This window comes from Octopus sinensis, linkage group LG11 (assembly GCF_006345805.1).
Source record: "Octopus sinensis linkage group LG11, ASM634580v1, whole genome shotgun sequence".
Classification (NCBI taxonomy): Eukaryota; Metazoa; Mollusca; class Cephalopoda; order Octopoda; family Octopodidae; genus Octopus; species Octopus sinensis.
This window is the reverse complement of record NC_043007.1, coordinates 48,977,620-48,990,181: the sequence shown is the minus strand read 5'-3', so window position 1 is coordinate 48,990,181 and position 12,562 is coordinate 48,977,620.

The following is a 12,562-nucleotide window of genomic DNA, read 5'->3' as shown; positions in this document are numbered from 1 at the left end:
TGTAGTATGTCTTCTGACTCTTTGCCTTCTGTGTTGAAATCCTTATAAGTTCAACTCAGTTTTTCATCCTTTCAGGGTTGATGAAATAAAGTAGCAGTCAAGTACAGGGGTCAATGGTTTTGAGTAATCCAAGCCCTAAAAATTGTTGGCCTTGTGCCAAAATTTGGCAGTGAGATGGTAAAAAAACCTTACCACACTGGACAAAATGCTTAGCAGCATTTCTTCTGGTTAGTTCAGATATTGGCAAGGGCAACTTTTCCTTATATCCTTTCAGGGTTGATAAAATAAGTACCTGTTAAACATTTGGAACGACTAGCAATCGACTAGTTTCCTCCCTTAATAACGTTTCAGGCTTTGTGCCAATAGTAGTAGTAGTAGTAGTAGTAGTAGTAGTAGTAGTAGTAGTAGTAGTGTAGTAGTAGTAGTAGTAGTAGTAGTAGTAGTGAGGAACAATATAACCTTACTAAGTGTGTGGCAGTGTAACTATGTTGGAAAAATCCATACTAATCGAAGCGAAAACATGAATGCAGCATTAACCATGCTAAGGTGTGTACTACATGACAAAAACGTATGAAAGCTGTTCAATGAACCACGATGGAAGAAGTAGTATATGTTAGCAGAGTAAAGGTATAGTGAGTACTACTCGTTACTGAGATGACCGGTACTGTTTTACAACTTGCGAAATAGTAAACAGTAAAGTGTGAGAGGAGTGACTCTATAACCCTGGAGATGCTGGACTCGAAAGAGGGAGAGCTATGATGCCAAAGCCCCGGAGACGTTGGATTCTTAGAGAGAGAGAAAAGTGATATTATAACCTTGGAGGACTCTAAATCTACTTGCCACAATTCTCAGGAACAGAAAAAAATTGGTGCATGGGATTAATGAGAGCAGCTGAGATACGAGGGGTACTGAATACATATCATGTGATCACGTAACCAACCAGACTATTAGATGTTACACATTGCTGGTAACAATGCTCTTTGCATTGTTTTAGCCATCAAATGACGCCACTCTGCTGGCTAAGCGAGCAGGCCAACATTCCCCTTTGATCGAAAAGTGACTGAAGCAACGTGAAATGAAGTGTTTTGCTCAAGAACAGAACGCGCCGCCCGGTCTGAGAATTGAACCTACGATCTAGCGATCGTGGGTGCAACAGCCTAACTACTGGGGCACGCGCCTTCACACCGAATGAAAGGAGGAAACTGCAGGGACACAAAGGCTGCCGTTGTTTTCGTTTGATCTCTAGATTTGTTAGTCCAAGTCTTAGCAAATATAAACTAAAATTCTCAACAGACTTGGAGTGTTCTTGGTTGCATAAATGATCAGTTAGTGGTGGTACAGTAGCGGGGTATACTAGATGGTTGCCACGATAGACAAAGGTTGAAAGATATATGATGAAAGTTGCGTTCAGGCTGCTTATAATGATCACAAAACACTCGGGATCAATTAACAGAGTTTTTTCTCCGCATAAATAATTTTCATGTTTTCATGTTTATTCGTGAATTAAAAATTATGACAACAAAGTTTACACACTGGAAAGAATTTTATGTAGCTTTTACAAATAGTTGATTTAAAAGGCTCTGTAATTAAGCTGCGGAAACAGGAGAAAATATACTGGGATCCTGTCAGCGAACTGTAGCTGCGTGTCTAGATTCAGTGAGAGTCGTGATAACGACTGTTAAAAGCAACAAAATAAGTATGCAGTTAGCTTAGCTGCAGGCGGCGCTCAAAAGCCTTTTATGGAGAATATTCTAGATGCGTCTAAAAAGATGCATCATGTGATGTTTGGCTACTGACTTGTCTATAATTCGGCCGATCACTTGAAAACTGTTACTTAAATGTGATTTTAACTTGGCAATTCGTCAATTCGGTTTCAAATCTTGCTACTATACTGGTAAGGACGGACTCAAACAAGAGGGTAACAATAGAAAATTTTAAATTGCTCTATGTCGAGTTTAAAAATCCAGTCAAGATACTGTCAAAGAGTGTTGTAGGGAATTAGTAATAATGGTACAACTCTCACACGTGACGAACGGAATAATCTAGTCACTATAAGTAAAGAGAAGTACGAAAAGTACCAGAGTTCGTAGTAGGCGGACAAGGAAAATTGAAATCATGTCGACCGCTCAAGTCGAAAAGGCATTAAAACCAATCTGGCAAGGGATTTCTTACTTTGCCAGAGAAAGAAAGTTTGGAACGGTAGAGCTGCAGTTCCGGGAGGTAGCTAATGCTAGGCTGCACTCGGCAACAGCCTTTAAAACGGATGGAATGGTGATTCTACTCATATACCTTGGGAGGTGTGCTTCCAGAGTTAGGGTAGAAGATATACCCCCAGAAATTGATGTAGCCTGGCTAGCAGCTGTCATACTGCTGGGCACGAAAGAGAAGGTAGTAGTCCTCCAGGCCACCAGAGCACCCCATAAGAACTGGCAAGAGCAGAGCCTAAATATGATAATGTAGGCGGTCCCGGAAGACCTTGAAAACATGGTCGAGACCATCACGGTCGAAGAGGTGACACTCAGGGTCAGAGCAAAAGGCAGAATCTGAAAGGCCACATTAGAGCGGACTGTCCGCCACCTGTGAAGATTAAAGAGAAACCCGAGAGCAGAAAGGAAATCACGACTTCACCACCAACGAAAACCAGTACCAGCGCCGAGGAAGAGGAGGTGAACGAGGGAAAGAACGGATGGGAAACGGCTGGGAAAAAAGAAGAAAGAGAAGTAAAAAAAGCACACTTTGTAAATGATGACCCTCATCCCACACCCACTCTACTCCAGCCTCCCCCTACAGACACCTACCCTCTCCATGCCTCACCTGACACAAAAAAGCACAAGCACACAGGAGCCCCAAACTTCCCCACTCTTGCATGTAAGAAAAAATATGTTATACTATACAACGGACGAAATGAAAACTTTATAATGAGATAGACTCGTAGGACAGAACGATAAAAGTGAATACTACAGAAGTTAGGGGATTGCCCAAGTTCTTTCAGTGTGTGGTGCCAGAGTATCTTTCGAGAGTAAAGGATTATGAGGAGGACTTTGATTGGTGGGTCAAGAAAATGGACACCAGTACAATACCAGAATGGGTAAGCTATTTTGAACTTTTAAAGAAATTTAACATGGATATTCTTCGGAAAAAATAACTGTTACAGATAATGTTTTAAAATTTTGTATTAACAGGTTCAATGAAGTTGCTCGGAGGTGAGGCCGAATGGCTTCATTTCATTTATCATTTTATCTAATTCGTCCTTTCCAACCTTTTTTCTGTCCTCCACCATGTGGTGTCTCGTCTGTGTTAGGAACTGTGTGGCCAATAAAAGAAAAAGTATGTAGTACGCGGTCGTGCTACTTCCACAGTTCACAGTGTGTCGTGTTGTTTCTATATTGGATGGCTTTATGAAGATACTGTTGAATTTGTTACTGTTTGTTGAACGCTGTTACCTGCTTAGCAGGTCTGTTGTTGGAATTCTGTGCTTTCCTCTAAAGGGGAAAGATTTGAACGTTGAGTTTTTTCTTTCTTTTTTTTTTTTTGAACTGTAACTTATTGAAAGTTTTTGTTTGTAAACTGTATCCTTCACCCTACGAGGGCGGTGGACTGAACTCGTGATTCTCATTTGCAAGAATTTTTCAAAAAATATTTTTCACTTTTGTGAGGAATTTATTTAAAAACAAATCTTGTTCTACTGTGCGAGGAATTTCTTTCTTTTCCTCCTTTGCAAGCAATTTATTTAAGAAATCTTTTTCTCCTGTCTGAGAAATTTATTATATATATATATTTCTATACTTTACATTATCGAGCGATTACTGTTTCAATCTCATTCTGAGATTTAATTATGCTTACTGTTCGTTTTTCGACATCAGTGGCAGACGCCATTAGAAAAACTTATATCTATTTGCAAAGGAGCCTTCACTTTCATCGCTACCTGGTGGTTGCCGCCCGTTGACGAGGGACAAACATCCCGAAACTAGTTCGAGCGTATCACTCAGGCTTGCGAGGAAGGGATGGCCTCCCTTTGCAAATACTCCAAGGATACAGATATTGTGTTTAGAGCCAGCTAGAGACGAAGATCTCTTGGGGCTATAATGCTACAGTAACAACCCCCTCCCCAATGTGGTTAGCCATGATAAGATGGCTTCTATATTTTACATATATCTGTGTTTTTCTACGGAAAATTATGACAAACCAAAGTGTGGAAGTGGTAAAGGAACGAATGGTTCTAGAAGAGGCCAACATGGGTAACCAAACGAATGATGGGGTAACAAATTTCGCTCCGGTAACCGCAGTCCATAAGGAAAGCCTTGAAATAACAAGGTCGGAATACCAAACGTTTTATGGCATGTTATCCTTGGATGGGGGCGATGTTTGAATCGTCACCCCGCAAGCGACATCACGACACAGACTAAAAATAAATGTATAATATGCAAAACTTACGACGCAGAAAACAGAAAGATCGCTAATGTGACCAAAGAAAAAAATTGAAAAATGCCTCGGACCAGTCTGGAAGGATGTGGCGTATGTTGCCCGAGGCAGGAAGTTCTCAATCGAGATTAGATTTGTAATGGCGGAAAAAGCCAGGGAGAACCCAGTACTCACACTAAAAACAAAAGAGGTGGTACTCCTGCCTTGATATTTGGGATGCAGAACGTCCCGGATCAAGATGCAAGAAGTACCGCCAGAAATTGACGCTGCCTGGGTGGTAGCTGCTCTTTGTTATTCTTTTCATTTATTAATCATACTTTTACTCATTCGATTCTTTCTTTTTTCGGCCCCACGTGTAATGTCCTGTATCGTCCCCTCTATGTTCGGCTTTGTGTGGCCAATAAAGAAAATAGTACGTAGTAGGCGGTCAGAGATAGTCGTTTTATTTACTGGTTTTACTAAGTATATTGTATACTGAAGTAAGCGTTATAACAATCCAATATTCTAAGGACTATAACAATGTGGTAGCATTTGACTTCATCGGAACCACACAAAGCTACGCCATTTCCACCGAAGCTTTTCGGAGAGAACATCTATCACGTACAATTTCCAATGAGATCGCTGAATTTAGATCTGGTAAGGTGCTGATAAATTTTAATCAAATTTAAGCGAAATAGGGCAGCTAGAGGATTTACAGACTGATTGTGAAAAACCACAAGTATCTGAGGGGAGCCACACAAATTTTAATTCATACACGTACGATCACGATCATAATCTGTATATTTACTCTTTTAGCTAATTTCATCAGTATCTATACTAAACATGAAAATACTTGCATATTCCTTATCTTATTTAATCTATTTTTATCTGGTTGCCTTTTCCACTTTAAAAAGCTTAAGAGTCACTAACAACGCTGCAAACAGATATTTTAAAAATTGAGTATGTACCAGTCACAAGGTTTCACGCTGGATAAAGTGACAATGATAAGAATATGTATTTGCTTTTGTTTTATTTGATGTATTCATTTATTTTCTTTTAACAAATTACACATTTTTAAATTTTAATTTTAGTAAATCCATTTAGCTTGTTCTAACTACGCATTTGTCTTTACTAAAACTTAATTTTATCTGCGTATATATAGTCGGTATTATAATCTGCAACAAATAACTTTTTATATGGTAAATTTATTTTTCTTTCAACTAGTATCGTCTTCGTAGAATCCACTAAAATAATTTATGTACCGAACGAGGTCACTAGCAAGATATATATAAAAAAAAGTTTTTGAGTGCCATTGCACTAAATGAAGTCAATGTCTCTCGATGTAGTGCTCTTAGTAGTCATCTGACTTAACATATCTTTAAAATTCTGCAGTTTAATGATATAAAACAACGAAAAGGCAAACTTACCAAAATATCATGAATGTTAAATATAGCGAGTGCTGCTTCAGTGAGAGTGTTTGGTTTATCGGTAGGTGCTTAGTAATGTTGGCTTAACTACAACCGAAATCAAAATATGCATAAACACGTCGAAATATCACTAGTCACCGAGATTTAATACAGCACTAGAAGCTCAGTTACGAATGCGCGGCACATTCATCAATGAATATACACAGAACATATGATATATTAATTTATTCACATGCAAAAACACGTGATATTTATATATGCAAAATTATTCAAAGGCAAGAAAAATGGCTATCGTTAATGAAGTCTTAATGCTCATTAAAAAGAAAGGCAGCGGGCTGGCAGAATTGTTATTGTACCGGGCAAAATACACTGTGCAACACTCAAAAAAGTACAAGAGATCTGTGGCCATTTTTATATGCAAAATGACATGGGAAATCCATTTCTAGCCTTCTTTTTGTTGAATTAAACATGGTTTCTACAGAATTGTCACTATATATACCCTTTTTGTCATTATTATTAAATAAAATTCTCTACCGCATTGTAAAATGGGTTTCAACCCAGGGCTAGAGGCCAATCTTAGTAACATCTATAATGTGATTCAAAGCTTGTATTTAATGTTATTTTTTATCTTTCAGATCTTATTTGTTTTCAACAATGAATGCAAGACAGTGCAAAAATGATCCAAACAGATTCTGTTATATCTGTGGGGAATTGACTTTTGCTAAAGAAAAGCGCAGTATTACACGCCATATCAAGAAAATATACAAGGTGTACTTCGATTGTTACTTAGGAAACCAGGATAAGTCATGGGCTCCTCGTGTGTTGCTTTACATGTGTGAAAACATTGAGTGCCTGGTATGCAGGAAAAAATGTTCACATGAAGTTTGGTGTGCCAATCATTTGGCGTGAGCAGAAAAATCACTCTAATGATTGCTATTTCTGTCAGCATGACCTTACAGGCTGTACTACAGAAAAGAAAAAGAAACACATTGTTTACCCAAATTTGCAATCAGCAATGTGCCCAGTAGAGTGCTCAGAAAATTTACCTGTGCCCAAACCTCCAGATCAAGAAATGCAGAGTTCCAGCAGTGCTGATGAACATTCCAGTGGTGAATGTGTGGAGTCCAATGACCCAGAAAGCGAGAATAAACCAATACCATTTTCTCAAGAGGATCTAAATGACTTGTGCAGGGATTTCTATTTAACCAAAGAGAAAAGTGAGTTTCTGGCATCAAGGCTTCAAGAACGTAATCTTCTTGAGAAAGGAGCGAAGATAACACTGTACAGAAAACGTACAGAGGATCTGCTTGCATTATTCACCATGAAAAATGACTTATGCTTTTGTAATGACATCACTGAACTTTTTGAGCAACTAGAAACACCATATGATAAAACCAACTAACGACTTTTCATAGATGCATCCAAAGACAGTATCAAAGCTGTTCTGTTACACAATGGTAACACTCTGCCTTCTGTTCCCATAGCTTATAGCACAACCATGAAAGATTCATAAGAAAATCTGAAAGCAATTCTAACAAGCATACAGTATGATGACCATACCTGGCACATTTGTGCAGATTTAAGGTTATGGCCATGCTTACTGGCCTTCAGTTTGGCTTTACTAAATTTTGCTGCTTCTTGTGCTTATGGAATTCCAGAGCAAGAGCTAAACATTATATACGCAAGGATAGGCCGATCCGAGATGAAATTGAGCAAGGAAAACACATCATGCACAAACCACTTGTGAAAAGTGATAGATTTGTTTTTACCACCTTTGCATATTAAACTTGGTTTGTTTAAGCAATTTGTGAAAGCCTTGGACAAGGAATCGCATTTGCATATCTTGCAGAAAAGTTCCCTTCCCTGAGTCACACTAAAATTAAAGAAGGTTTCTTCATAGGTCCCCAAATTCGAAAAATTGTACTTGATGAAACCTTCATCACACATCTCAAGAGAAAAGAGAAGCTTGCCTTTGAGTCATTCAAGAAAGTTTGCGATAACTCCCTAGGCAACCATCGTTCAAAAGACTATGTGCAAGCTGTGAATGATCTGCTGAGTCATTATCATGATATGGGATATAACATGTCTCTAAAAGTTCGTGTGCTTCACTCTCATTTGGATTTTTTGCGGAAAATCTCGGTGATGTGAGTGATGAACATGGCGAAAGATTCCATCGGGGTATTTCAGTGATGGAACAACGATTCAAAGGAAAATGGAACCCTGGCATGTTGGCAGACTACTGCTGGGGTATAAAAAAAGAAGATGACACTCTGCACAAGAGGCTTAGAAGGACAAAAGTTGTTTAAACTGTCATGTGTATTTTTAATTCATAACCAACTAGCAGTATTGCCCGGCTCGTGCGCTCGTGCGTTCTATGCACGCGCGAATTAAGCTAAATTTGGATGAAGTTCAATCAAAATTCAATTATTTTGGTTTTAAAATCAAGCATTTAATGCCCTCTATTTTTGTGCTTATGTGTTCCATTTCCTCAATAGGAAGTACGTAGAAACGTTTCATAAATTTTTGTTGATCAAATAATTGCATTGTTGAATTATTCTTTTAGATCAGTATTTCTCAACTGGGATTCGGGGGAGAGTTTCAGGGAGTCGCTGCTAAAATTTGGTTAAAGTGATTCAAACTGCAGACTCAACGCAAAATGGTCACATTTAATTCAAAGCGTTAAAAATGTTATGAAAACAATTGGTATGTGTTCAGAAAGTCCAAACGATTAATACGAAAAAACCCTCCAGGCAACATCCCGAAAATTCATTTCTTTGCCGAATTTCTACAATGTTTACGGCGATTCGTTTTTATATCTTGATTTTTTATTTTTCATGCAATTTACGCATGCTTGCATGCGTGGTGAACACAGTTCAGGTCAGACAGCTGACTGAGTAAAGTTCACTATTCAATGCATGGGATAAGGCCTAAACAAACACATTATCGATTTTTGCACATGCGAGATGAATTTCGGAACAGAAATAGCGCAGTTCAATTTTCATTCGCCTAAACTTTAAGTGACCCATTTTTGGTGGTTCTACGATTGGTTGGCTAGGAGGAGATGTGCCGGGAAGTTAAACACGCAGACACACACACAGACACATAAGTTGAGTTTTATATATATAGATATATGTTTTGTTATACCAACTAAATTTTTGTTTTGTTTTTGTAACTTTCAGTATTTGCAATGTTCCTAACATTAAAAAATCTGGAAGGTATGACCTTTATCTCTTAGAGAATTATCATTTCTAGCAAAAGCAAAGGAAAATTTGTGGAGAAGTATAGTCGATACCATCGTCCCCAGTTCTTGACTAGTACTTTATTTTATCGACCTGGAAAGAATAAAATACAAGATCGAATTCGAGTGATTTGAAATCAGAATGTAAAGGGCTGTAAGAAGTACTACAACGCAATTTGTCCAACTCTTTAATGATTCTGCTGTTGCAAATTAAGAACGAAAAATGGGAATGAGATTTAACCCGATAGATTTTTATGTATTAGAAATAAGAAAAAAAATTCTGTAATTCATTAAACTCTAGGACTGCGCTAACAATGATTATCTCCCTTGCTTTTGCATGTTTTACAAATGAAGACAGAAATACCGTATATACTCGTGTAAAAGTCGAATTTTTAGACCACTTTTAAGGTCAAATGTATGGGGTGGACTATTACATAGATACTAGTTTTGAGGGGCTGAAATTCAAGCTAGCATCCGAAGTACCGTAACAACAGCAGAAGCCCACTCTGATCGTTAAGCGAATAAAAACAATGAATTACAATAATATTCTCTTCTACTCTAAACACAGGGCCTGAAACTTTGTGAGGAGGAGCCAGTTGATTAGATCGACACCAGTACGTAACTGGTACTTAATTTATCGACCCTGAAAGGATGAAAAGCAAAGTCGACCTCGGCGGAATTTGAACTCAGAGCATAAAGACAGACAAGGGGCTAAACACAGAGGGGACAAACAAAGACAGACATAGGTATTAAGTCGATTACATCGACCCCAGTGCGTAACTGGTACTTAATTTATCGACCCCGAAAGGATGAAAGGCAAAGTCGACCTCGGCGGAATTTGAACTCACAACGTAACGCAGACGAAATACCGCTGAGCATTTCGCCCGGCGTGCTAACGTTTCTGCCAGCTCGCCGCTTTGCAATGAATTACAGTAATATTACCAATTCTATGCATCAAAACACACGTCCCAGTAAATAACAAAGCCAATACAGGTACTAGTCGCGTAGACTGGACCCGGTGCGCGCACACGCGCATCCGCGCATCCGCACTAGCCAGTCGTAAGTCGATCCTACAGCAACTTGCGTATGCAAATGAGCTGATTGGCGCAACACTGCAAAAACTAAGTTAATAGCGAGCCCCTACTGAAGCTTAGGAAATATTTTTCAACGATATACGGTGAATATTATTTTAAAGACAATTGCGTTTTTTTTTTTCGTTACAAAACAATTAGAAGCATTGAAAAACATTTTTTTTTTCAAAGTAGACCACTACAGGCGACAATTCACTTGTGTTTACTTTGAATAGCTACGGCAAACTGCAGCATGAAAATTCAAAAAAAAGTTTTAAAAAATTGGCTTAACCCCTCCCCAACAAGGTAATTTTACTGTAGGCTTCAACAGGAAAATCGGTTACTGGTGACAAGCCAACAACGTGGGGTCAGAATTTAGTTGCCTCGTATGAAATGGTTCACTGCGTTAACTTATGAGGCTCCTGTCAACGATTAAGTCTCTTCAATGTAAACTTATAGTAACCAAATTTCCCCCACGTAGAAATAAAACATTTCTATGAAGTAAAGGGTTACTTTACGTCTGGTTAAAAATAAACTCCTTTGATCAGGTCTGCACGACTAGGGCAGTCTTGGGACTGGGAACTGTTCAGCTGAAGTTAAAGACGAGAGTTCAGTTGGGTCTTTGGAGAATCTGAAAACAAGGAGCAAACACAGACCTTGTACAACTTCGGTCAAGAGATATCTTCCACCGAGCTGTTAGAAATAGCAGCCGAATTTTTTTTTAAAGTCAAACTGAACAATGCAGTATTGGATTTACAACAAAGCGGGATGGCCACAACCAAAATGTCTAATAATTTAGGGTTGGTCAGGGGTTAAATTCCAGTTGAAAGAGAACGAGCATAGCTGAATGGTTAACGAATTTTGCCGTAGCTATTCAAAGTAAACAAGTGAATTGTCGCCAGTAGTGGTCTACTTTGAAAGAAAAAAAATGTTTGACTGTCCTTAAGGTTATTTTGCTTTTTTTTTTCAATGCTTCTAATTGTTTTGTAACGAAAAAAAAACGCAATTGTCTTTAAAATAATATTCACCGTATATCGTTGAAAAATATTTCCTAAGCTTCAGTAGGGGCTCGCTATTAACTTAGTTTTTGCAGTGTTGCGCCAATCAGCTCATTTGCATACGCAAGTCGCTGTAGGATCGACTACCTACGACTGGCTAGCGCGGATGCGCGGATGCGCGCACCGGGTCCAGTCTACGCGACTAGTACTGCCAATACATAGCCCGCGTAGCTCTTATAAATATTTATACTTTCTCTTTTATTCGTATCCATCGAACTTAATAGACTAGCTGAGTGAATTCAGTTTATTTCTCATAATTATGTTATACTAGCAGTATTGCCCGGCATTGCTCGGGTTTGTTTCGACCCGCTGGAATTGGAATTTTTGAAAAGTAAAAATTTTGCTTTATGTAGCTTGTTATTCTCTTCAAGTGAACATTTTTCTGGTTGAAATACACCGAAAAGTGGCGACATAGCAGTGAAAAAATCGTAAAAAATAGGGATTTTCATAGAAAAAAGCACGTTTTTGATGTAAATAATTTTTGGTGTTAACATGGTCCGATTTGAATTTTATCTTCTACGGAAGGAAGAGCAACCCTTCTTCTATCATACTCTCAATTTTGGTCAACTTGCGCTGCAGGGTCTCAGAGAAGATAGTGTTAGTTGAAGGCTACCAAACCTGCCGCACACAGACAACTTCAGCTTTATGTAGAGAGAGATAACACACACACATTAATACACATACATACACACACACACACACACACACACACACACATGTATGTATGGATGTATGTATGTAAGTATGTACATCTGTCCACTTCTTGCCATATTTTTATCCTTCACTTCCTACACACACACACACACACTCACACACACGCACACACACACGCACGCACACACACACACACACACACCTTCTTAGCTTACAATTTCTTTCTTTCAACAATTGACAACTGAAGTACGCTCGCCAATGAATACTACAAAAAGTTAGCGACAGATCTCTGTTTCCTTTTTTTTTTTTTTGAGGATTGGTTTAAGCATTAATAAGAGAAAGTAGCAGAATGTGTGATGTTGAATAAGAGTTGCAGAAAGAGGATATGATAGTGGTATACACTTGCAAAGAGAAAGTAGGAGAAAGTGTGGTAATAGCAGGAGTAAAGCATTTGAAATGAGAGAGGCAAATCGTAAAATATTGAGTTTTCTCGAATTTTTGCTTAATTGGGGGTGAAATTGAAAAAAATTTATATGCCATGACCCAATCGAATCTACTTCGAAAAATCATAGGTAAATTCCAATTGAAGAAGTTTTATATTGTACAATTGTATTAAAAACAAACTATGTCAGAGGCAGAGAAAATCTGCCTTTAATCATAAGAGATTATCACCGATAACATATCTAGCCGGTACCAACATGCCACTACCTGCCG